Raw genomic sequence first — 12,289 nt, 5'->3', positions numbered from 1 at the left:
CAGCCAGCTGAAAATATGGATCGTTTCCCAGCGTGAGGGACCAGGTAGGCAGCCCCCCCCCCCCCCGCCCACCTCCTCAACTGAAAGCGCTCTCACTCCATCACCCATGAGAGAGTGAGAGAGAGCCTGCTGACTGCTTTAACCTTGAAATCTCTCTGCAGAATAAAATAATTTTATCAGCGTGTGGAATAAATCAGCTGCAGACTGACTCATTAATAATGGATCACTTTAAGACGTTCAGAAGAGGTGTGAGAGGTGTAAGCCGAGTGTGTGTGTGGAGAAGAGGGAATCAGGTGCATATATCCACTGTGACATTTATATCTTGTATGATCGACAGCAGAACAAGAACATTTTGTGCATGGTCAAAGATTGCGTAACCTACCTACAGACTGTATTCCTCTTAGTGTGTGAACACGCTATGTTGTCAGTTCCTAAGATGTGTTGCCATGGTAATGGCCGTTTCTGGGGAGGATGCGACGTATCCCTCATGGTGACCCGCTGCGGTGCCTGGAGATTTTTCATCTCTGAGCAGCTCAGTTTCATTTTGTCAAAATGTCATTTTTCAGATACTGTTTCTCTGTGGCGCTCTGAAATGTGCATTTATCTCGTCTTTGCTAAGGGATTGCATGCTTGAACCCCTCTTCCACCGTTTTATGAGAAAGACATTTAAGTGTAGACAGTTGAGGGAAGCAGGGGGCCAATTCTGAAGCTGGGATCATTGTGTGGTTTTTCTAGTCCCTTCTTACTTTACTGTTTACTGTAGCAGCCCCTATATTTTTATAGCTCCATAAGTCTGTTTGGTGGCTCTGAATCAAATCTTTCATGTTGACAGTTTTGCTTCACTCAGCAGCACATGTTGATGCCTCTTGATCACATGTTGCATTGTTTTTTATTTTGATGTACCATTCACTTGCGTCAGGTTTAATAATGCGTTTTTGTTCATTTCCATTTCACGTCACGTCATGAATATGCATACAAATAACAACTTAGCGTCCTGCAGAGTCTGAAAACAGTATTTCTGCTCTAATGGAGAAGAGGGAGGTTTAATTTAATACATGTGTGTTTACAGGCTGATAATTTAAATGCTGCCACAGGCTGATTAGTTTGACACACAGAATTACTACATAGTGAATTTTTGCACTGTACTCAGAAGTGCCTTTGTGTCTTAGGCTGTGAATATCTCAGGTTTGTTGTCAAAAAAAGAAAAGATTTTGTTTCCAAGCAGCTGTCAGCAGGTGGCAGAGCTGCAAGCCAGCAAGAGGAAAGACAGTTATTGACAAAAAGTTTTGACCGCGGGCGGGGGGGCGACTGAACTGATACAGACGAAGATGCACTTTGAAGTAAGTGTGTGTGTGTCAGAGACTGAATTTTTCATATTTCCTCTCAATTTATGGACAAATAAATAAAAGACGATAGCTGAACAAACAGACATCATTTTATTTTGAGCTCTAACCGTGTGTGTGTGTGTGTGTGTGTGTGTGTGTGTGTTGACCTTCAGCCTGTGTCATGAAGCTGCTTCACACTCTCGCCAGCCAGACGGCTCCAGTTCTGTCATGTGCCTTCTCTTCTGATGGAGAGCTGGTCGTGTCGGGGTAAGACTATACAGTCTATGGGTAAGATGCACGCACATAAATCAGCACTTCTTGTCTTCGCATGTGTGAGCAGCACTAATAAACACCTCCTGCGTTGGCAAGTGAATATTGACTTTTATGCCTGTCAGGCTGAAGTTTCATATTTGTTTTATTATTTGCTGTGAAACCAGTTGCTCATTTGGGACAAATTAAGTTTAAATGAATCTCTCCTTCATGTTTAAACTGTCCCTTTTGTTTCTGTGCTGTAAACAGCAGATGCCACTGCTGAGCTCTGATCCTGCTGTTCCATCAGTCAGCCACAGGAGGAGTGTATTTTGTTGTGTTTAAGCTTCTGTTTGGGTCCTTCTGCTGTTTCTGGCCTCAGTATGGTTCATCTGTGCTCTGTAGCACTTTGTAGCAATTTGACTAATATGTGTGTTTTTGTTTGACAAATTGTGTATTATTATTATTATTTTTTCTTTTATTATTATTCTAAAATGCATGCATATGAATTCTGCAAATTACTTTGTTTACTCTCTAATTATTCAACAGTTCAGTGGATAAAAGTGTTGCAATATATGATGCGGTAAGTAAAGCACAAAAAAACACTTTAAAATGTAGGTATTTTTTGTTTAGCTTTACTGCTTCAGTCAGCTGTGGCTGAGGAGATTTCTAAACAATAAATCACAGCTGCTGTAAACACAGAGATGCCAAAAATTCCTGTTTTGTCCATGTTTGTTTGTAATGTGTTTACAGAACCTGGGAACCCTGCTCTACACTTTGAAACAGCACAGCAGGTAAAATAACCTGACCTCCCGCCGCTGCGCAATCTTTGCAGCTATCAGACAAACAGCAGAATGGGAGTCCCAGTGCTTCAAATCCAAACGTGTGATTTTTGCATGATTAGTTTTTCCCAGAAGCACTGGGTGCAGTGATGCAATATCATATTCTCCAGCGCTGCTTTCCAGACAGTCATTGAAGTGGCACTGCAGGTAGGCACCAGCAGAGTGCTTTGAAGTGCTTGAAAGGATTCAAGATACTGTATGATCTAAGACTGGATTTTTTTCAAGGGTAGAGAGTACCCAACTTTTAAAGCTGTTCTCTTCCTGTGTCAGTTTTAGTCATACACACCCTAAACATTTCTGCTCGTCTTCCTCCTCCCTCAGGTCCCAGGTACGTGACGGCTGTTGCTCTGTCTCCCACCATGCCGTGGATTGCAACTGGCTCCATGGACAGAACGGTAAACGTATGGAGAATAGGAGATGGAGTCAGTAGAACTGGTAAATACTGAATTGTTTAGGTTGGCGCCTACAAATGCACAATCAATCCTCTTTTTAAAACAGATTGTTAGCAGTGATTCAGAGCCCAGAAGCCATTTGGAGTGCCAAAGCCTCCTAAAAGAGTGTTTTGGGAGATATCCAGCAGGAGAAGCTCCTATTACATGTGTATTGCTGTCTGGCTGCGTTGTCTAGAGGTGGAATTGTGATTGATGTTTATTGGTGCAGCAGGGCAAACTACCACTGAGTCTTAGAGAGCTGTTGTTATGGAGGCGAATCCTCTTTAAAAAAAAAAAAAGTTTCAACCCAACATGAAAGAAGACATCAGACATTAGGATGGAATCCTAAATGAAAAGGTGCAATCACCAGACATCTGCAGGCCTTGAAGCTTCATCAGGGCAGCTCCCCTAACCATTAGTCAGGTTGATGTTGACAAAGCAAATTCCATCTCAATGAAGATCTGCCTTTTTATGCTTCTGCCACTCTTTCTCTCTCTCTCTCTCTCTGTCTCCTCTTTCCTTTAATCTTGTTTCTTTCTTTCTTTATACATTTTAAAATTATTCCTTTTTATGTTTTATTCTGCAGCAGCTGAATCAAGGCAGACAGTGTGCCAAGGTAAATAAAGGCATCACTCTATTTTGCCCTTAGAAATCTTCAGTTATTCACAGCACTCTTTGAGCTTAAAAACACTACTGTTCTGATTTAATAGTGTGTGTGTGTGTGTGTGTGTGTGAATGTGAATGGTTCTGCTATCAGAGTCTACCGCAGGTGATAGATAATGTGATGTCTTGATCAACTGAAAACATGTTGGTTTTTTTTTGTAGTCTTTTGTCTTTTTCGCATGTGATGAAAAGCTTTTGTGTTTGTCCTGTGTGCATTCTGTATAGCCTATTGTGTTGTGTGAACCTCAAAAGAAAGGTGCTTTGGTGAAGCAAATGAGGAAACTAAAATGAAATTGCGACTGTCTGGCTCTAAAGGATAAGGGTGCCATTATTCAATATTTTTCTTAATGTCAGTAAATCCTATGAAAAGACCAAAAGCCTGTGGGTCCTTCTCACACACTTCCCCAAGCCCATTCGTTCCTACTGAATTGTTAAAAATGGGTCACTCACCGTTTCATTTTCAAAAGAGGCTCAGTAATTTCTTAAAATGAACTGGCACTGTAGTTTTTAGCCATGCTGGCTGACTCTATGGATGGCAATGCCATCCGTTGGTCCACCAATTTCTGTCAATACTGAAATCTCATCAATCCGATGGCGTTAGCGTGCTAACATGATTACTTTTGGTGACCATGGTAAATATGATATCTGCTTTACATTGTAATTGTGAGCATGTTAGCATGCTGACGCTAGCACCTAGCTAGTTAGCTCAAAGCACTGTTGAGCCAAAGTATAGCTACACAAAGCCGTTAGCTATAGACTCTTTAGGCTAGTTTATTTGTATAGCACCTTTCAACAAGTGCTTCTTTATGAGGCATTAAAAAGCCATAGGACAAGGGAATATAAAAATACACTTGAATAAGATTTAATAAAAAGATAAAATGAATTTGAAAAAAAAATACAGTGTAGTGCAAGATATGACTAACTGGTCCAAAATGTCATTTTAATCCCCTACACATACATAGACCATCCACACAGGTGTTTTTACTTATGACGTGTAATTAGCCCCCTTCTCTACAAACAAGACTTGGTTTGCATCTCCCTCGCTCTTCTGTTAGTTTAGTTTTGTTGCGTCTGCTAAAGCGGGACAACTCACCCTATCGTTATCATTCTTATTGGTGTTGAAAGTTTGGGGCCAGTAAGTGATTCCCATTATTATTCCACCCAGCTTCAACCTGACTGAAAGTCTAATCAGCCAGAGTGATTGAAAACACTCAGCTGCATATCAATACATATCAGACATGCTAGTGAGTATACAGCAGCAGGAAGTTATGTTTTATGTGGGATTGACAGTGACCGATGTTCCAAATGGCATACTTCCTTTCAGTACATACTGCAGATGCCCTTACAAAGTAAAATTTATAAATAAAATTGTACCTTAAACCTTTACCCTCTTGCTCACGCTGTGCAGAGGATTGTGGGTCAGAAAAACATGTTTGCTTGCATACTGCAAAATGCTACTGGATGCTTTTATGGCATGCAGAATTTGACATATGCTACTAAACCAAATCTTTTTCTGGCATACTAAATAGGATGGTAGTATGGATATTGGAACACACCCAGAGTTAATTTTTATGAAGGAACATGTCACACGGTGCAAATGTAATGTGGTTTTATATTTTGGAAAATAATTGAGGTCTATGGCACAGAGAGTAAGCTATCAGATTTTAGCTGCACAGACAGGTTTGTCACTAGAATCAGTTCATTGTTGGTTTTGGTCTTTTCATGGATTTGTTGACAGTAAAACAAATATAGATCGCCAGACTTATCCTGTAAATCCTGTAAAGGTGATGGAGAGAGCTTCCCGTGTTCATCTGTCCAAATAATTAAACACTGCAGGCTGTCACAGTCTGCAGTGAAGCTCTGAGGTTTTCATGCCTTTGGCACAGTATTTCCATGACTCAGCCTCCTAGACTGGGAGACTCCACACTCTATCAGCCAGAGCTGCAGAGAGGAGGTGGTGTTACTCTGCTCACTGTCGCGCAGACCTAATAAGTGGATGTTTCCACTCAATGTGACTATGCTTTGGGAAGCATTTCTATTTGTACAGTTTTACTTTCACCAGAAACAGGAAAATCACTTTTACACAACATTGCAATGTTAGTTCTTGTTGATTTAAAAAAAAAAATTATATTATATTGGCCCTATGTTGGCAATATATCTCCAATGCAGCTGCAATAGAGGGCAATAGCAACACATTTGGCTCTAGGGATGGCGGTGCTGATCAGTCCACCACTTTTGTCCAGACTGAAATATCTCAACACTTATTGGATAGATTGTCATGAAATTTGGTGAAGACATTTATGTATACAATACTTTAGTTTATGACTAAATACCTGTTAAATTAATGACATTCCTATTGGCCTCAGCTGGACTTTGTCTTCACTTTCGAGCTGATGTTAGCATGCTTACTTGGTAATCTCAGATGGAACTCTAAACTCTGACATTAAACATTTCCTGCCAAACAGCAGCAAGTTAACATTGCCATTAGTCTTGTTTGCATCTATCTGAAACATCAACAGTAAGTGAAAGGTTTATTATCAACCCCAGGTTTAATATTTAGTATCCAAAGGAATAAATCAAGCAGATATACCAGACTCTCTGAAACCTTGAAAGACCAGAATGCAGTGCAGCCACAGGACATGTTCAACTTTAAATCAGGAGTGTCTTTTTTCAATTACAAAAATCCCCTCCTTCTGAAGCGCAGGCATGTTCTTACGAGGCCAAGATAAACTGGCTTGCTGTGTGCCGGCCCTTGTTGGCATTCAAGACCACAACCTTTTGAGGAAAATATGCATTCATTGTGAATTGTTTATGCTAGCAGAGGTAGGAAGAGGTGAGGGGGAAACCTAACGTGTGGTTAGCGTGGTAATGAGCAATGCCTCCCAGTCTTCAGAGCTATCCTTCACATGGCTAATGATGGGCGATGGGAACAGTGAGGACAGTGAGGTGTCATTAACGGGGGCCGACACACAACAGGCCAGTTCATATCGACCTCGAATGCAAAATGACGGCTGCTCACTCACATGGTGTTGTGTGAAGGTTGATGAGGTACATGCTGGCACAGTCTGAAGTAACACAACCCTGGATTTAATTTTCTTTTCTATGGTATATCAGGGATGTTTGTGTGTGTGGAAAAGTAATAGTGACTCCCGTATCAACACTGAGGGAGTGTGTCCTTTTCTTTGGCGTGTGAGGGAAATTGTTTGTTTGCATCAGATAAGTGTTGTTGCAGGAGATGGGGGTATAATAGCAGAGCACTTCCTCCCTTCCTGTTGTGTGTTTTGCAGGAAGGAAGTTGCCAGGTCATTCCAGGCTGCTGGTTGCTGATTGGTCGGAGGAGGATGTGCAGACTTGGCTGTGTGAGGAAGGACTGCAGGGGCTCGTCAGCATCTTTAAAGCCAACAACATTGACGGACCAGAGCTCAGCCAGCTGAACAAGGAAACAGCCGCAGAGCTGGGAATTGGTGAGGATGGAATATAAAACACAGTCACGTACATAAGTGTACAGTGCGCACACACTCACAGGGACACTGGGATTCAATGTTTTCATGGAGATTTACCATTTGATCCTGAAACATGACAAGCTTGAATTGGATAGCATGATATAAGCCGCTTTTTATTGATGCTCTGGTTTATCCCCACCCCCACCCCCCACAGCAACTCTCCGCAAACAGTGATCTGATTTAGGGAGGTGACGTGGGAGCATTTCTATCTGCTTATACAATCACAAATAATGCTGTGGTTTGAGGACAGCAACCCACAGGATGACCTTTACGTCACAAACAATCATAATCCCTCTGAAAATAAGATTAGTCCACTCAGGGTCGTCCAAGGTCCCAGTGTGGAAAGTCACTGTACAAACTGCAGCCAGACAAACAAAAAAGATTTCTCCCTGCAGTGGCTGGACACGCTGTAGACACCAGTGTATAAGCAGCAACACGAACGTGCAGTTACAAACTAATGTTGGCACCATTATCGCCACCAAGGCAGTTTTTTAGGAAATGCACTATCTGTCTGTGATTATTTTATATTTACTGGGTCAGATTCCCCACGGAATCAGACAAAACAATTTTTGGCTCATTGACCGGAAGGCTGATAATAATTCCAAAACAAATGCACACGCTAGCCAGATTAAGATCTTTACGACACTACCACTTTTGTCTGCAGGGGCCACCAGAATCAATTAATGAATTTCAGAGGTGCTTGTAGGGGCATTATGTTACTTTCCGATGGAGTTAGGCTCGATGTTTCCCCTTGTTTGCAGTTTTTATGCTAAGCTAAGCAAACCAACTGCTGGCTTCAGCTTCGTTTTTACCACACAGACATGAGAGTGGTATCAATCTTCTCGTCTAACTCAGCAAAGAAGCAAATACGCTCTCTTAAGAAAACCTCACGTACACCTGGTCATTCACGAGGCGTTATCAGCTAAGCACAATCTCGAGTCCTTATTTACGCACGCAGTTTTGAAGGGAATTCACATGCTGCATGAATGCCCAGAATAGCGTTCTTTACTCTGATTAGGGTTATTGTGTGCCGACTGTAATTATGTAACTAGCTGCATGACACCCGCCTTAATCATGGTAAAAACGCCCTTTTGGCTGTTGTAGTGTTTGCTTCAATTGTACAGCTGTAGACAAAGTATAAAAACAACAGGGAAGCCAACTTCTTGCTCAGTTATGCAAAGCATGTCCTATAGACTGAGCGTCTCTTTTTCCATGCGTTTAGTATGGAGGACAGTTCTGATCATTACCCCAGAATGAGGACACAGCAGATTGCCACATTTCTTGTCCTTTTTGGACTCTTGGCAACTAACAACAGTCCTTTTCCATGCATGCTGTTTGTGTAAATGCACATATAGACACACAATTACTCACACATACAGAACACGCGCACACACAGCAAATTAGATTCCAGTACACTTTACTTGATGAAATATTCATGAATCTTTGAGCAAAGGGAGGAGAGAAAAAAGTTCCTCTCGGATATAATTCAGTGTATCTCTGTAGAGACAGCCTCATTCTGCAGTTTTATTGTAGCGTCTCATCAAATTATCAATCTAAATGTAAAGTGGACGGTAGATTTCTAATAGCTTGTAGCCCCTCCCCCCGTGAAAAATGTGGGAACTTATGGAAATCTTAAACCCTATAGAGCTGTTAAGTGCAGTTTTTCTATCTATGAGTAGTTTATTGCTTAAATCAGAGAACTTAATGGGTTTAGCGTGTTTCACAGAGACAAGAGCACCATGGCTTTTTTCGCAGGATCCAACTTACTTGGGATTGCGAATGTTTTACTTGAATGCAGGATTTTCAGGACACCAAGTCCAGGGTTAAGAAGTACCCACAGTCTTTGCGACGTACACTTGAATACTCTTCTCCCCCCCCATGTTTACTTTCTGTAAAAGATGACGGACTCACAACATGTAATTTGCTGCTGTGAGAGAAATAGCCAGTCCTTAGCTGATTGTGACGATCTCTGTCAGTTTGTTGGAGACTGACTCTGTCCTAGTAACATTTCTAATGGTGGCTCTATACATCATGACATTTAGGAGGACGTGTTGGAGTACATATGTTCAAATAATGCTAGAGTTTCATTCAAGCTATTACACAGACTCAATTATTCCAAAACAAAGCTACACAAGATCCACCCAGAAATCTAGCCCATATGTGTTAAATCCACTTTGTCATCAGACTCAACTTGAAGCCATCATTTTATCATGCGTTCCAAAAAATCATCCTTTCTGGTCTGACATTCTTGACATCATTTCCAAAGTCATTAACTCTAAGCCAGAACCAGATGGTTTATTAAGCATCCTTGGCACATGTAAATCAATGACCAACCTTGAAGCAGCTCAGAAACATTTTCTTTCTTATTCCCTCATCCAGGCCTGTAGTTTTAGGACACTGAGGTCATGTCTGTGAGATTAGGTTTTTTTAGCAACATATAAGCTGATTCCAGTATTTTCGAGACTCAATATTCAGTTTGGACTACTTTAAGGCCAATATCTGAATAAAATAAAGGATTATTTCCCCACCAGAAGTTTATTCCTGGCAAAGTGCAGAATTGAGCCATGTCCAAATCTTCAGATAAACTTAACAAGCGTTCAATTTTGGGTCTTATAGCCTGGGTCTAGGCTAATTAAACCATTGAAAACCCTTTAGATCATCTGAAAAATGCATAAATCACGAAGCTGAAAACAGGGTCGCTTTTCGTAGGCCATGAAAAATACATGCGTTTTATAAAAACGGACAAAGAGCGCCATTACGGCAAATAAAACATACAGACGATATAACTGTCCAAATAATTTAAAGCATTTTGAAACTTAATTAAATGATATTGTGGGAGGGAATCACTACATGCATTTATCTACCATTAAATGTGACTGAGTCAGTTAATTCCTCACCTTTTGAAAAAGATACAATGTGTTGCGGGAAAAAAACAATTTGGTAGAATTTTAGCATTTAGCAACCTCTTATTACCTAGCTTGCAGTTTGAAAATAGATAATTTACACCTTGCAATAATATATATGTATATGTATTCAGTCTCATAGAAATAGGAGTGGTTTTGTTTATTTGAATGACGCTAGATATATTTACAGAACATCCCTTGGCGCAATATAATTGTTAAAACTCAGCACTGAAGACATTATTATTGTTGTTGCTGTTGTTATTAACTTATAACAACATATGAGTCAAAATCTATTCAGGATTTAAGAATGCAGGCCTGAAAATGTCACTGCAGCTGCTCTCGCTGACTCTCACTTTGTCACTGTCTGTATATAAGACCGACACCTCTGTGGTACTGCCACTATACACAGACGCATCACTAGCCATGTGTGGCTGTAAAGGTCCTCCCTCCATTCAAGCTGGTGGTCAAATTTAGTACAGAGTGGTTTTCCTCTTTCTACCCTCTTTTTTTTTTTTTTTTTTTTTTTTGTGGAGTTTTTCATTCTGGAGCCAAATAATTAGATGTTAACTTTGAACTACAACCCACACAAGCGCCTCAGGGGGGAGTCTCCTTGCCTGAGTTGTGAAGCCATCACTACACAACAGGCTGAGGTCCAGATTTATTCCTGCGTTTGTCGAGTGTCTGTCGCCTCACTGATTCACTTTCACAGGAAAACATTAGTGGAATAACATTAACATAAGATACTATTTCACATAAGCCAACCAAAGTCATTTGATGATTAGGACTCAAACAATCTTTGCTTCACTTAAGTTTCAAGTGTTAGAAGAAATAGCACAGCATGTGATTTAATTTACCGGTTGTACTGAACAGTGTGTTGGTTTCTTAGAGTCTGTGGGCCTCCGCGGTCGTCTTCTCAGGAAAATCGAGGCCCTGAAGGCAGAACAGAGCAGGTCAGAGGCCCCGGATGAGTTTCTGTGTCCAATCACCAGAGAGCTGATGAAGGATCCAGTCATTGCTGCAGGTTAGATGACAAATGCTAAAAATCTAACTCTCAAACTGAGTCCACGATTCATTCTGTACACATCATGATTATCTCAGCGTATATGAAGGTGTCAAAATGTGTGTTTACCCCACAGATGGGTATTCCTATGAGCGAGAATCCATCGAGAGCTGGATCAGGGGCAAGAACAAAACCAGTCCTATGACGAACCTGCCCCTCCAGACCACACTCCTCACCCTAAATAGAGCGCTGAAGTTGGCAATAACACGTTGGAAGTCGAGCCAGTAGGCAGCAGCTCATTTTAGCTTGTTTGTCAGAGTCCGACTAAACAGGTACTTCATCTTTAAACAGAAATTGCTCATCTGATAACAAGTGCTCTTCTGACTGAGAGAAGTCATTACTATTAATAGTGTTTTGTTCACGGTACTACAAAATCATCAGAATCGGATGTCTCAGAGAAGTCAAGGGATATTTACCCAGTAACTAGTTCTGTTTAGCAAAATACTGCATGTTTTAATGTAGAAATAACTCCTCCCTCCTCTTACAAATAACGCTGAATTAAGAAATTAAATGCAACATTGTTCAACAGACTAAAGCTAGCTTATGGTGGCTAATGTTAGCAAAGATAGATATTGCTGTGTAACTGAGATTACTTTGTTTGCTGACTTTGAGTGTTTTCTACTGCTACTGTTTTTGCATCTACTACTTAGAGCTGCAACGATTAATCAAATAGTCGATTAGTTGTCAACTATTAAATTAATTGCCAACTATTTTTGATTAATCGGTTTGAATTATTTGTTTTAAGAAAGATTATCTGATTCCAGCTTCTTAAATGTAAATATTTCCAGGTTTCTTTACTCCTCTATGACAGTAAACTGAATTTCTTTGGGTTGTGGACAAAACAATTTGAGGACGTCTTCTTGGTCTTTGGGAAACACTGATCATCATTTTTCAAATTTTTCTGCCATTTTACAAGGTAAATTTATTTTATACATACAACAGAGTTGTAGGTTGAGATGCAGTTTGTAGTTATAAAAACTAAACAACTAATTGATCGACAGATTCATCGACAATGAAAATTATCGTTAGTTGCAGCCCTATTACTACTCGAATAATAGTCACGATGGCTGCTTTTCAGCCAAAAGTTACATAAGCCTTCTGTAATTATTGGGATAAACTGAGACAAGTGAGTTAATGAGCAATACAGTTATTTCAAGGCTTTTATCTCGTATGTAAAAACAAAAATAAACAGACCCTCCCTTGCCAGAAATGAATGGAAGTTGAATGTGCCATTGTCCTGTAATTTCCATTTGTGGCCACAGTGACTGCTGTTTAATCTTGCTTTGTTGATCTGTTGCATTACCTTTGTCTTT

General features: G+C 40.5%; 1 pseudogene; it reads left to right on the top strand.

The window, feature by feature from the left end:
• Positions 1 to 11,745, top strand: part of LOC123973330 — a 15,580-nt pseudogene extending 3,835 nt beyond the window's left edge.
• The last annotated feature ends 544 nt before the right edge of the window (positions 11,746 to 12,289 follow it).

Source organism: Micropterus dolomieu, linkage group LG07 (assembly GCF_021292245.1).
Source record: "Micropterus dolomieu isolate WLL.071019.BEF.003 ecotype Adirondacks linkage group LG07, ASM2129224v1, whole genome shotgun sequence".
Lineage (NCBI taxonomy): Eukaryota > Metazoa > Chordata > Actinopteri > Centrarchiformes > Centrarchidae > Micropterus > Micropterus dolomieu.
Note: the sequence above shows the minus strand (reverse complement) of the source record. Positions and strands in the feature narration are given on the sequence as shown.